The sequence below is a fragment of the Perissodus microlepis genome, chromosome 3 (genome assembly GCF_051167445.1).
Source record: "Perissodus microlepis isolate ML-2025 ecotype Zambia chromosome 3, ASM5116744v1, whole genome shotgun sequence".
Classification (NCBI taxonomy): Eukaryota; Metazoa; Chordata; class Actinopteri; order Cichliformes; family Cichlidae; genus Perissodus; species Perissodus microlepis.
The window spans coordinates 51,562,766-51,575,157 of record NC_140463.1 but is presented as its reverse complement, the minus strand read 5'-3'; the positions used below and the strand labels follow the sequence as shown (position 1 = coordinate 51,575,157).

Genomic DNA, 12,392 nt, shown 5'->3' with positions numbered 1-12,392 from the left:
CAAGAAAAAATCTCTGCCAACTTCCAGGTGAGTGATGTACGCAACTACAAATGACAGCAAACCATAAAATTCACTGACACATGACACGCTAATGAATACATTACATGCTTAGCTACAATCTCCAAATCATTTTTCAAGCTACTTTCTGTATAAATCACTCATTTCCAAAGTCTGACACAGCATACTGCATCAAAAACTGCTGCTTTATATCCTCACCTATCGACCCTAACAGTAGAAGACGCACACCATGTATTGTTTTGTGGCAAATTTCTTCTTAAAGCATTTTTTGTAAGTCAACAGAAGACTTTTTTTTCCCAATATGTTGAGGTAATTTCTTATAAACACACATTTCTCTTGTGTTCTTAACAGTTCTTCCACCCTCTTTTTTGGTATATTAGACCAAAAAAAGGGGTCGGTTTAAACACAAGTTGTGGGCCGGTTATCTCAGCTGGTCAGAGCGTGGTTCTAATAACGCCAAAGTCATGGGTTCAATCCCCATACTGGCCATTCCAACAGCCATCCAAGGTACTGTCTCATGGTAGACTGTGGTTTTTGTTTGGTGGGATCCAAGAAAAAGACCTCTGCCAACTTCCAGGTGACAGATCGGGCCACGTAAGCTTTATGACCTCCATTGGCAGATGATACTCTGGCTTAGTGGGTGGATCCACTGTGCATGTGGCACGTAGGACTACGTTTTTAAGAGCGTGATACATGGGAGAAATGCTGTGGCATGCACTTATTTCAAGCAACAATCAATTATTTCAAGCAACAATCAAGCAATATCCACCAGCCACGTGACCAACCCAACACCAGCAGTTGGCTCAAACAGACTCCAACGAACGTTCGTGAAAAGTGGGAACTTCTACCAGACCACGTGGCCTAACGGACAAGGTGTCTGACTTCGGATCAGAAGATTGAGGGTTCGAGTCCCTTCGTGGTTGGTTGTGAGTCCTTGAGGAGCAGGCATGCGTTCCCAGTTTGTTCGCAGCAGGCCAACCTCGGATCCTTTATGTCATCCAAAATTGCTACGCTGTTGTCAATTTCATGTCCTTCAACAGAGACTCTACGAGTTCTCAAACGAGGCTCGAATGGCCAGGTTGGGGACTGAAGCCGTGAACTTGGCCTTATCAGTGCCAGGCTCCAGTAGTCTTGGCTTAGAAGCAACCATAGAAAGTCAATAACATGCCATGACCTCAAGCGACACGGGTGAAAAAATCACGACTTGGAAGCAGGCTGTTGGTGGAACTCCACCTGCTTAGGTGGCTTCTGATCAGTAGGAGCTTCCAAGAGTTGGCTTTCATTGGTACAGCTTGAAGTAACTTCTTGTAAACACACCTTTCTCTTGTGTTCTTAACAGTTCTTCCACCCTCTTTTTTGGTATATTAGACCAAAAAAAGGGTTCGGTTTAGACACAAGTTGTGGGCCGGTTAGCTCAGCTGGTCAGAGTGTGGTGCTAATAACGCCAAAGTCATGGGTTCAATCCCCATACTGGCCATTCCAACAGCCATCCAAGGTACTGTCTCATGGTAGACTGTGGTTTTTGTTTGGTGGGATCCAAGAAAAAGACCTCTGCCAACTTCCAGGTGACAGATCGGGCCACGTAAGCTTTATGACCTCCATTGGCAGATGATACTCTGGCTTAGTGGGTGGATCCACTGTGCATGTGGCAGGTAGGACTACGTTTTTAAGAGCGTGATACATGGGAGAAATGCTGTGGCATGCACTTATTTCAAGCAACAATCAATTATTTCAAGCAACAATCAAGCAATATCCACCAGCCACGTGACCAACCCAACACCAGCAGTTGGCTCAAACAGACTCCAACGAACGTTCGTGAAAAGTGGGAACTTCTACCAGACCACGTGGCCTAACGGACAAGGTGTCTGACTTCGGATCAGAAGATTGAGGGTTCGAGTCCCTTCGTGGTTGGTTGTGAGTCCTTGAGGAGCAGGCATGCGTTCCCAGTTTGTTCGCAGCAGGCCAACCTCGGATCCTTTATGTCATCCAAAATTGCTACGCTGTTGTCAATTTCATGTCCTTCAACAGAGACTCTACGAGTTCTCAAACGAGGCTCGAATGGCCAGGTTGGGGACTGAAGCCATGAACTTGGCCTTATCAGTGCCAGGCTCCAGTAGTCTTGGCTTAGAAGCAACCATAGAAAGTCAATAACATGCCATGACCTCAAGCGACACGGGTGAAAAAATCACGACTTGGAAGCAGGCTGTTGGTGGAACTCCACCTGCATAGGTGGCTTCTGATCAGTAGGAGCTTCCAAGAGTTGGCTTTCATTGGTACAGCTTGAAGTAATTTCTTGTAAACACACATTTCTCTTGTATTCTTAACAGTTCTTCCACCCTCTTTTTTGGTATATTAGTCAACAAAAGGATCGGTTCACACACATGTTGTAGGCCGGTTAGCTCAGCTGGTCAGAGCGTAGTGCTAATAACGCTAAGGTCACGGGTTCAATCCCCATACTGGCCATTCCAGCAGCCATCCAAGGTACTGTCTCATGATAGACTGTGGGTTTTATTTGGTGGGATCCAAGAAAAATCTCTGCCAACTTCCAGGTGAGTGATGTACGCAACTACAAATGACAGCAAACAACAAAATTCACTGACACATGACACGCTAATGAATACATTACATGCTTAGCTACAATCTCCAAATCACTTTTCAAGCTACTTTCTGGATAAATCACTCATTTCCAAAGTCTGACACAGCATACTGCATCAAAAACTGCTGCTTTATATCCTCACCTATCGACCCTAACAGTAGAAGAAGCACACCATGTATTGTTTTGTGGCAAATTTCTTCTTAAAGCATTTTTTGTAAGTCAACAGAAGACTTTTTTTTCCCCCACTATGTTGAGGTAATTTCTTGTAAACACACATTTCTCTTGTGTTCTTAACAGTTCTTCCACCCTCTTTTTTGGTATATTAGACCAAAAAAAGGGGTCGGTTTAGACGCAAGTTGTGGGCCGGTTAGCTCAGCTGGTCAGAGCGTGGTGCTAATAACGCCAAAGTCATGGGTTCAATCCCCATACTGGCCATTACAGCAGCCATCCAAGGTACTGTCTCATGATAGACTGTGGGTTTTATTTGGTGGGATCCAAGAAAAAATCTCTGCCAACTTCCAGGTGAGTGATGTACGCAACTACAAATGACAGCAAACCATAAAATTCACTGACACATGACACGCTAATGAATACATTACATGCTTAGCTACAATCTCCAAATCATTTTTCAAGCTACTTTCTGGATAAATCACTCATTTCCAAAGTCTGACACAGCATACTGCATCAAAAACTGCTGCTTTATATCCTCACCTATCGACCCTAACAGTAGAAGACGCACACCATGTATTGTTTTGTGGCAAATTTCTTCTTAAAGCATTTTTTGTAAGTCAACAGAAGACTTTTTTTTCCCCCACTATGTTGAGGTAATTTCTTATAAACACACATTTCTCTTGTGTTCTTAACAGTTCTTCCACCCTCTTTTTTGGTATATTAGACCAAAAAAAGGGTTCGGTTTAGACACAAGTTGTGGGCCGGTTAGCTCAGCTGGTCAGAGCGTTGTGCTAATAACGCCAAAGTCATGGGTTCAATCCCCATACTGGCCATTCCAACAGCCATCCAAGGTACTGTCTCATGGTAGACTGTGGTTTTTGTTTGGTGGGATCCAAGAAAAAGACCTCTGCCAACTTCCAGGTGACAGATCGGGCCACGTAAGCTTTATGAACTCCATTGGCAGATGATACTCTGGCTTAGTGGGTGGATCCACTGTGCATGTGGCAGGTAGGACTACGTTTTTAAGAGCGTGATACATGGGAGAAATGCTGTGGCATGCACTTATTTCAAGCAACAATCAATTATTTCAAGCAACAATCAAGCAATATCCACCAGCCACGTGACCAACCCAACACCAGCAGTTGGCTCAAACAGACTCCAACGAACGTTCGTGAAAAGTGGGAACTTCTACCAGACCACGTGGCCTAACGGACAAGGTGTCTGACTTCGGATCAGAAGATTGAGGGTTCGAGTCCCTTCGTGGTTGGTTGTGAGTCCTTGAGGAGCAGGCATGCGTTCCCAGTTTGTTCGCAGCAGGCCAACCTCGGATCCTTTATGTCATCCAAAATTGCTACGCTGTTGTCAATTTCATGTCCTTCAACAGAGACTCTACGAGTTCTCAAACGAGGCTCGAATGGCCAGGTTGGGGACTGAAGCCATGAACTTGGCCTTATCAGTGCCAGGCTCCAGTAGTCTTGGCTTAGAAGCAACCATAGAAAGTCAATAACATGCCATGACCTCAAGCGACACGGGTGAAAAAATCACGACTTGGAAGCAGGCTGTTGGTGGAACTCCACCTGCATAGGTGGCTTCTGATCAGTAGGAGCTTCCAAGAGTTGGCTTTCATTGGTACAGCTTGAAGTAATTTCTTGTAAACACACATTTCTCTTGTATTCTTAACAGTTCTTCCACCCTCTTTTTTGGTATATTAGTCAACAAAAGGATCGGTTCACACACATGTTGTAGGCCGGTTAGCTCAGCTGGTCAGAGCGTAGTGCTAATAACGCTAAGGTCATGGGTTCAATCCCCATACTGGCCATTCCAGCAGCCATCCAAGGTACTGTCTCATGATAGACTGTGGGTTTTATTTGGTGGGATCCAAGAAAAATCTCTGCCAACTTCCAGGTGAGTGATGTACGCAACTACAAATGACAGCAAACAACAAAATTCACTGACACATGACACGCTAATGAATACATTACATGCTTAGCTACAATCTCCAAATCACTTTTCAAGCTACTTTCTGGATAAATCACTCATTTCCAAAGTCTGACACAGCATACTGCATCAAAAACTGCTGCTTTATATCCTCACCTATCGACCCTAACAGTAGAAGAAGCACACCATGTATTGTTTTGTGGCAAATTTCTTCTTAAAGCATTTTTTGTAAGTCAACAGAAGACTTTTTTTTCCCCCACTATGTTGAGGTAATTTCTTGTAAACACACATTTCTCTTGTGTTCTTAACAGTTCTTCCACCCTCTTTTTTGGTATATTAGACCAAAAAAAGGGGTCGGTTTAGACGCAAGTTGTGGGCCGGTTAGCTCAGCTGGTCAGAGCGTGGTGCTAATAACGCCAAAGTCATGGGTTCAATCCCCATACTGGCCATTACAGCAGCCATCCAAGGTACTGTCTCATGATAGACTGTGGGTTTTATTTGGTGGGATCCAAGAAAAATCTCTGCCAACTTCCAGGTGAGTGATGTACGCAACTACAAATGACAGCAAACAACAAAATTCACTGACACATGACACGCTAATGAATACATTACATGCTTAGCTACAATCTCCAAATCATTTTTCAAGCTACTTTCTGGATAAATCACTCATTTCCAAAGTCTGACACAGCATACTGCATCAAAAACTGCTGCTTTATATCCTCACCTATCGACCCTAACAGTAGAAGACACACACCATGTATTGTTTTGTGGCAAATTTCTTCTTAAAGCATTTTTTGTAAGTCAACAGAAGACTTTTTTTTCCCAATATGTTGAGGTAATTTCTTATAAACACACATTTCTCTTGTGTTCTTAACAGTTCTTCCACCCTCTTTTTTGGTATATTAGACCAAAAAAAGAGGTCAGTTTAGACACAAGTTGTGGGCCGGTTATCTCAGCTGGTCAGAGCGTGGTGCTAATAACGCCAAAGTCATGGGTTCAATCCCCATACTGGCCATTCCAACAGCCATCCAAGGTACTGTCTCATGGTAGACTGTGGTTTTTGTTTGGTGGGATCCAAGAAAAAGACCTCTGCCAACTTCCAGGTGACAGATCGGGCCACGTAAGCTTTATGACCTCCATTGGCAGATGATACTCTGGCTTAGTGGGTGGATCCACTGTGCATGTGGCAGGTAGGACTACGTTTTTAAGAGCGTGATACATGGGAGAAATGCTGTGGCATGCACTTATTTCAAGCAACAATAAATTATTTCAAGCAACAATCAAGCAATATCCACCAGCCACGTGACCAACCCAACACCAGCAGTTGGCTCAAACAGACTCCAACGAACGTTCGTGAAAAGTGGGAACTTCTACCAGACCACGTGGCCTAACGGACAAGGTGTCTGACTTCGGATCAGAAGATTGAGGGTTCGAGTCCCTTCGTGGTTGGTTGTGAGTCCTTGAGGAGCAGGCATGCGTTCCCAGTTTGTTCGCAGCAGGCCAACCTCGGATCCTTTATGTCATCCAAAATTGCTACGCTGTTGTCAATTTCATGTCCTTCAACAGAGACTCTACGAGTTCTCAAACGAGGCTCGAATGGCCAGGTTGGGGACTGAAGCCATGAACTTGGCCTTATCAGTGCCAGGCTCCAGTAGTCTTGGCTTAGAACCAACCATAGAAAGTCAATAACATGCCATGACCTCAAGCAACACGGGTGAAAAAAATCACGACTTGGAAGCAAGCTGTTGGTGGAACTCCACCTGCTTAGGTGGCTTCTGATCAGTAGGAGCTTCCAAGAGTTGGCTTTCATTGGTACAGCTTGAAGTAACTTCTTGTAAACACACCTTTCTCTTGTGTTCTTAACAGTTCTTCCACCCTCTTTTTTGGTATATTAGACCAAAAAAAGGGGTCGGTTTAGACACAAGTTGTGGGCCGGTTAGCTCAGCTGGTCAGAGCGTGGTGCTAATAACGCCAAAGTCATGGGTTCAATCCCCATACCGGCCATTCCAACAGCCATCCAAGGTACTGTCTCATGGTAGACTGTGGTTTTTGTTTGGTGGGATCCAAGAAAAAGACCTCTGCCAACTTCCAGGTGACAGATCGGGCCACGTAAGCTTTATGACCTCCATTGGCAGATGATACTCTGGCTTAGTGGGTGGATCCACTGTGCATGTGGCAGGTAGGACTACGTTTTTAAGAGCGTGATACATGGGAGAAATGCTGTGGCATGCACTTATTTCAAGCAACAATCAATTATTTCAAGCAACAATCAAGCAATATCCACCAGCCACGTGACCAACCCAACACCAGCAGTTGGCTCAAACAGACTCCAACGAACGTTCGTGAAAAGTGGGAGCTTCTGCCCGACCACATGGCCTAACGGACAAGGCGTCTGACTACTGATCAGAAGGTTGAGTGTTTGAGTCCCTTCGTGGTTGGTTGTGAGTCATTGAGGAGCAGGCATGCGTACGCAGCACGCCAACCCCGGGCCTTTATGTCATCCAAAATTGCTACGCTGTTGTCAATTTCATGTCCTTCAACAGAGACTCTACGAGTTCTCAAACGAGGCTCGAATGGCCAGGTTGGGGACTGAAGCCATGAACTTGGCCTTATCAGTGCCAGGCTCCAGTAGTCTTGGCTTAGAAGCAACCATAGAAAGTCAATAACATGCCATGACCTCAAGCGACACGGGTGAAAAAATCACGACTTGGAAGCAGGCTGTTGGTGGAACTCCACCTGCATAGGTGGCTTCTGATCAGTAGGAACTTCCAAGAGTTGGCTTTCATTGGTACAGCTTGAAGTACTTTGTTGTAAACACACATTTCTCTTGTATTCTTAACAGTTCTTCCACCCTCTTTTTTGGTATATTAGACCAAAAAAAGGGGTCGGTTTAAACACAAGTTGTGGGCCGGTTAGCTCAGCTGGTCGGAGCGTGGTTCTAATAACGCCAAAGTCATGGGTTCAATCCCCATACTGGCCATTCCAACAGCCATCCAAGGTACTGTCTCATGGTAGACTGTGGTTTTTGTTTGGTGGGATCCAAGAAAAAGACCTCTGCCAACTTCCAGGTGACAGATCGGGCCACGTAAGCTTTATGACCTCCATTGGCAGATGATACTCTGGCTTAGTGGGTGGATCCACTGTGCATGTGGCAGGTAGGACTACGTTTTTAAGAGCGTGATACATGGGAGAAATGCTGTGGCATGCACTTATTTCAAGCAACAATCAATTATTTCAAGCAACAATCAAGCAATATCCACCAGCCACGTGACCAACCCAACACCAGCAGTTGGCTCAAACAGACTCCAACGAACGTTCGTGAAAAGTGGGAACTTCTACCAGACCACGTGGCCTAACGGACAAGGTGTCTGACTTCGGATCAGAAGATTGAGGGTTCGAGTCCCTTCGTGGTTGGTTGTGAGTCCTTGAGGAGCAGGCATGCGTTCCCAGTTTGTTCGCAGCAGGCCAACCTCGGATCCTTTATGTCATCCAAAATTGCTACGCTGTTGTCAATTTCATGTCCTTCAACAGAGACTCTACGAGTTCTCAAACGAGGCTCGAATGGCCAGGTTGGGGACTGAAGCCATGAACTTGGCCTTATCAGTGCCAGGCTCCAGTAGTCTTGGCTTAGAAGCAACCATAGAAAGTCAATAACATGCCATGACCTCAAGCGACACGGGTGAAAAAATCACGACTTGGAAGCAGGCTGTTGGTGGAACTCCACCTGCATAGGTGGCTTCTGATCAGTAGGAGCTTCCAAGAGTTGGCTTTCATTGGTACAGCTTGAAGTAATTTCTTGTAAACACACATTTCTCTTGTATTCTTAACAGTTCTTCCACCCTCTTTTTTGGTATATTAGTCAACAAAAGGATCGGTTCACACACATGTTGTAGGCCGGTTAGCTCAGCTGGTCAGAGTGTAGTGCTAATAACGCTAAGGTCACGGGTTCAATCCCCATACTGGCCATTCCAGCAGCCATCCAAGGTACTGTCTCATGATAGACTGTGGGTTTTATTTGGTGGGATCCAAGAAAAATCTCTGCCAACTTCCAGGTGAGTGATGTACGCAACTACAAATGACAGCAAACAACAAAATTCACTGACACATGACACGCTAATGAATACATTACATGCTTAGCTACAATCTCCAAATCACTTTTCAAGCTACTTTCTGGATAAATCACTCATTTCCAAAGTCTGACACAGCATACTGCATCAAAAACTGCTGCTTTATATCCTCACCTATCGACCCTAACAGTAGAAGAAGCACACCATGTATTGTTTTGTGGCAAATTTCTTCTTAAAGCATTTTTTGTAAGTCAACAGAAGACTTTTTTTTCCCCCACTATGTTGAGGTAATTTCTTGTAAACACACATTTCTCTTGTGTTCTTAACAGTTCTTCCACCCTCTTTTTTGGTATATTAGACCAAAAAAAGGGGTCGGTTTAGACGCAAGTTGTGGGCCGGTTAGCTCAGCTGGTCAGAGCGTGGTGCTAATAACGCCAAAGTCATGGGTTCAATCCCCATACTGGCCATTCCAACAGCCATCCAAGGTACTGTCTCATGGTAGACTGTGGTTTTTGTTTGGTGGGATCCAAGAAAAAGACCTCTGCCAACTTCCAGGTGACAGATCGGGCCACGTAAGCTTTATGACCTCCATTGGCAGATGATACTCTGGCTTAGTGGGTGGATCCACTGTGCATGTGGCAGGTAGGACTACGTTTTTAAGAGCGTGATACATGGGAGAAATGCTGTGGCATGCACTTATTTCAAGCAACAATCAATTATTTCAAGCAACAATCAAGCAATATCCACCAGCCACGTGACCAACCCAACACCAGCAGTTGGCTCAAACAGACTCCAACGAACGTTCGTGAAAAGTGGGAGCTTCTACCAGACCACGTGGCCTAACGGACAAGGTGTCTGACTTCGGATCAGAAGATTGAGGGTTCGAGTCCCTTCGTGGTTGGTTGTGAGTCCTTGAGGAGCAGGCATGCGTTCCCAGTTTGTTCGCAGCAGGCCAACCTCGGATCCTTTATGTCATCCAAAGTTGCTGCGCTGTTGTCAATTTCATGTCCTTCAACAGAGACTCTACGAGTTCTCAAACGAGGCTCGAATGGCCAGGTTGGGGACTGAAGCCATGAACTTGGCCTTATCAGTGCCAGGCTCCAGTGGTCTTGGCTTAGAAGCAACCATAGAAAGTCAATAACATGCCATGACCTCAAGCGACACGGGTGAAAAAAATCACGACTTGGAAGCAGGCTGTTGGTGGAACTCCACCTGCTTAGGTGGCTTCTGATCAGTAGGAGCTTCCAAGAGTTGGCTTTCATTGGTACAGCTTGAAGTAACTTCTTGTAAACACACCTTTCTCTTGTGTTCTTAACAGTTCTTCCACCCTCTTTTTTGGTATATTAGACCAAAAAAAGGGGTCGGTTTAGACACAAGTTGTGGGCCGGTTAGCTCAGCTGGTCAGAGCGTGGTGCTAATAACGCCAAAGTCATGGGTTCAATCCCCATACTGGCCATTCCAGCAGCCATCCAAGGTACTGTCTCATGGTAGACTGTGGTTTTTGTTTGGTGGGATCCAAGAAAAAGACCTCTGCCAACTTCCAGGTGACAGATCGGGCCACGTAAGCTTTATGACCTCCATTGGCAGATGATACTCTGGCTTAGTGGGTGGATCCACTGTGCATGTGGCAGGTAGGACTACGTTTTTAAGAGCGTGATACATGGGAGAAATGCTGTGGCATGCACTTATTTCAAGCAACAATCAATTATTTCAAGCAACAATCAAGCAATATCCACCAGCCACGTGACCAACCCAACACCAGCAGTTGGCTCAAACAGACTCCAACGAACGTTCGTGAAAAGTGGGAGCTTCTGCCCGACCACATGGCCTAACGGACAAGGCGTCTGACTACTGATCAGAAGGTTGAGTGTTCGAGTCCCTTCGTGGTTGGTTGTGAGTCATTGAGGAGCAGGCGTGCGTACGCAGCAGGCCAACCCCGGGCCTTTATGTCATCGAAAATTGCTACGCTGTTGTCAATTTCATGTCCTTCAACAGAGACTCTACGAGTTCTCAAACGAGGCTCGAATGGCCAGGTTGGGGACTGAAGCCATGAACTTGGCCTTATCAGTGCCAGGCTCCAGTAGTCTTGGATTAGAAGCAACCATAGAAAGTCAATAACATGCCATGACCTCAAGCGACACGGGTGAAAAAATCACGACTTGGAAGCAGGCTGTTGGTGGAACTCCACCTGCTTAGGTGGCTTCTGATCAGTAGGAACTTCCAAGAGTTGGCTTTCATTGGTACAGCTTGAAGTAACTTCTTGTAAACACACCTTTCTCTTGTGTTCTTAACAGTTCTTCCACCCTCTTTTTTGGTATATTAGACCAAAAAAAGGGGTCGGTTTAGACACAAGTTGTGGGCCGGTTAGCTCAGCTGGTCAGAGCGTGGTGCTAATAACGCCAAAGTCATGGGTTCAATCCCCATACTGGCCATTCCAGCAGCCATCCAAGGTACTGTCTCATGGTAGACTGTGGTTTTTGTTTGGTGGGATCCAAGAAAAAGACCTCTGCCAACTTCCAGGTGACAGATCGGGCCACGTAAGCTTTATGACCTCCATTGGCAGATGATACTCTGGCTTAGTGGGTGGATCCACTGTGCATGTGGCAGGTAGGACTACGTTTTTAAGAGCGTGATACATGGGAGAAATGCTGTGGCATGCACTTATTTCAAGCAACAATCAATTATTTCAAGCAACAATCAAGCAATATCCACCAGCCACGTGACCAACCCAACACCAGCAGTTGGCTCAAACAGACTCCAACGAACGTTCGTGAAAAGTGGGAACTTCTACCAGACCACGTGGCCTAACGGACAAGGTGTCTGACTTCGGATCAGAAGATTGAGGGTTCGAGTCCCTTCGTGGTTGGTTGTGAGTCCTTGAGGAGCAGGCATGCGTTCCCAGTTTGTTCGCAGCAGGCCAACCTCGGATCCTTTATGTCATCCAAAATTGCTACGCTGTTGTCAATTTCATGTCCTTCAACAGAGACTCTACGAGTTCTCAAACGAGGCTCGAATGGCCAGGTTGGGGACTGAAGCCATGAACTTGGCCTTATCAGTGCCAGGCTCCAGTAGTCTTGGCTTAGAAGCAACCATAGAAAGTCAATAACATGCCATGACCTCAAGCGACACGGGTGAAAAAATCACGACTTGGAAGCAGGCTGTTGGTGGAACTCCACCTGCATAGGTGGCTTCTGATCAGTAGGAGCTTCCAAGAGTTGGCTTTCATTGGTACAGCTTGAAGTAATTTCTTGTAAACACACATTTCTCTTGTATTCTTAACAGTTCTTCCACCCTCTTTTTTGGTATATTAGTCAACAAAAGGATCGGTTCACACACATGTTGTAGGCCGGTTAGCTCAGCTGGTCAGAGTGTAGTGCTAATAACGCTAAGGTCACGGGTTCAATCCCCATACTGGCCATTCCAGCAGCCATCCAAGGTACTGTCTCATGATAGACTGTGGGTTTTATTTGGTGGGATCCAAGAAAAATCTCTGCCAACTTCCAGGTGAGTGATGTACGCAACTACAAATGACAGCAAACAACAAAATTCACTGACACATGACACGCTAATGAATACATTACATGCTTAGCTACAATCTCCAA

General features: G+C 45.6%; 20 non-coding genes across 20 annotated transcripts; all 20 read left to right on the top strand.

Moving 5' to 3' along the window:
- Positions 1-868: 868 nt before the first annotated feature.
- Positions 869-941, top strand: trnar-ucg (transfer RNA arginine (anticodon UCG)). Its single transcript has one exon. It is a non-coding gene; the product is annotated as a tRNA-Arg (tRNA).
- A 480-nt stretch (positions 942-1,421) lies between these two features.
- On the top strand, positions 1,422-1,495 carry trnai-aau (transfer RNA isoleucine (anticodon AAU)). Its single transcript has one exon. It is a non-coding gene; the product is annotated as a tRNA-Ile (tRNA).
- A 361-nt stretch (positions 1,496-1,856) lies between these two features.
- trnar-ucg (transfer RNA arginine (anticodon UCG)) lies at positions 1,857-1,929 on the top strand. The gene has a single exon. It is a non-coding gene; the product is annotated as a tRNA-Arg (tRNA).
- Positions 1,930-2,407: 478 nt separating this feature from the next.
- On the top strand, positions 2,408-2,481 carry trnai-aau (transfer RNA isoleucine (anticodon AAU)). Its single transcript has one exon. It is a non-coding gene; the product is annotated as a tRNA-Ile (tRNA).
- Positions 2,482-2,975: 494 nt separating this feature from the next.
- On the top strand, positions 2,976-3,049 carry trnai-aau (transfer RNA isoleucine (anticodon AAU)). The gene has a single exon. It is a non-coding gene; the product is annotated as a tRNA-Ile (tRNA).
- Positions 3,050-3,544: 495 nt separating this feature from the next.
- Positions 3,545-3,618, top strand: trnai-aau (transfer RNA isoleucine (anticodon AAU)). Its single transcript has one exon. It is a non-coding gene; the product is annotated as a tRNA-Ile (tRNA).
- Positions 3,619-3,979: 361 nt separating this feature from the next.
- trnar-ucg (transfer RNA arginine (anticodon UCG)) lies at positions 3,980-4,052 on the top strand. Its single transcript has one exon. It is a non-coding gene; the product is annotated as a tRNA-Arg (tRNA).
- Positions 4,053-4,530: 478 nt separating this feature from the next.
- On the top strand, positions 4,531-4,604 carry trnai-aau (transfer RNA isoleucine (anticodon AAU)). Its single transcript has one exon. It is a non-coding gene; the product is annotated as a tRNA-Ile (tRNA).
- Positions 4,605-5,098: 494 nt separating this feature from the next.
- On the top strand, positions 5,099-5,172 carry trnai-aau (transfer RNA isoleucine (anticodon AAU)). The gene has a single exon. It is a non-coding gene; the product is annotated as a tRNA-Ile (tRNA).
- A 492-nt stretch (positions 5,173-5,664) lies between these two features.
- trnai-aau (transfer RNA isoleucine (anticodon AAU)) lies at positions 5,665-5,738 on the top strand. Its single transcript has one exon. It is a non-coding gene; the product is annotated as a tRNA-Ile (tRNA).
- A 361-nt stretch (positions 5,739-6,099) lies between these two features.
- Positions 6,100-6,172, top strand: trnar-ucg (transfer RNA arginine (anticodon UCG)). The gene has a single exon. It is a non-coding gene; the product is annotated as a tRNA-Arg (tRNA).
- A 481-nt stretch (positions 6,173-6,653) lies between these two features.
- trnai-aau (transfer RNA isoleucine (anticodon AAU)) lies at positions 6,654-6,727 on the top strand. The gene has a single exon. It is a non-coding gene; the product is annotated as a tRNA-Ile (tRNA).
- A 1,337-nt stretch (positions 6,728-8,064) lies between these two features.
- Positions 8,065-8,137, top strand: trnar-ucg (transfer RNA arginine (anticodon UCG)). The gene has a single exon. It is a non-coding gene; the product is annotated as a tRNA-Arg (tRNA).
- Positions 8,138-8,615: 478 nt separating this feature from the next.
- On the top strand, positions 8,616-8,689 carry trnai-aau (transfer RNA isoleucine (anticodon AAU)). The gene has a single exon. It is a non-coding gene; the product is annotated as a tRNA-Ile (tRNA).
- A 494-nt stretch (positions 8,690-9,183) lies between these two features.
- On the top strand, positions 9,184-9,257 carry trnai-aau (transfer RNA isoleucine (anticodon AAU)). Its single transcript has one exon. It is a non-coding gene; the product is annotated as a tRNA-Ile (tRNA).
- Positions 9,258-9,618: 361 nt separating this feature from the next.
- trnar-ucg (transfer RNA arginine (anticodon UCG)) lies at positions 9,619-9,691 on the top strand. Its single transcript has one exon. It is a non-coding gene; the product is annotated as a tRNA-Arg (tRNA).
- A 481-nt stretch (positions 9,692-10,172) lies between these two features.
- trnai-aau (transfer RNA isoleucine (anticodon AAU)) lies at positions 10,173-10,246 on the top strand. The gene has a single exon. It is a non-coding gene; the product is annotated as a tRNA-Ile (tRNA).
- Positions 10,247-11,148: 902 nt separating this feature from the next.
- On the top strand, positions 11,149-11,222 carry trnai-aau (transfer RNA isoleucine (anticodon AAU)). Its single transcript has one exon. It is a non-coding gene; the product is annotated as a tRNA-Ile (tRNA).
- Positions 11,223-11,583: 361 nt separating this feature from the next.
- Positions 11,584-11,656, top strand: trnar-ucg (transfer RNA arginine (anticodon UCG)). The gene has a single exon. It is a non-coding gene; the product is annotated as a tRNA-Arg (tRNA).
- A 478-nt stretch (positions 11,657-12,134) lies between these two features.
- trnai-aau (transfer RNA isoleucine (anticodon AAU)) lies at positions 12,135-12,208 on the top strand. The gene has a single exon. It is a non-coding gene; the product is annotated as a tRNA-Ile (tRNA).
- The last annotated feature ends 184 nt before the right edge of the window (positions 12,209-12,392 follow it).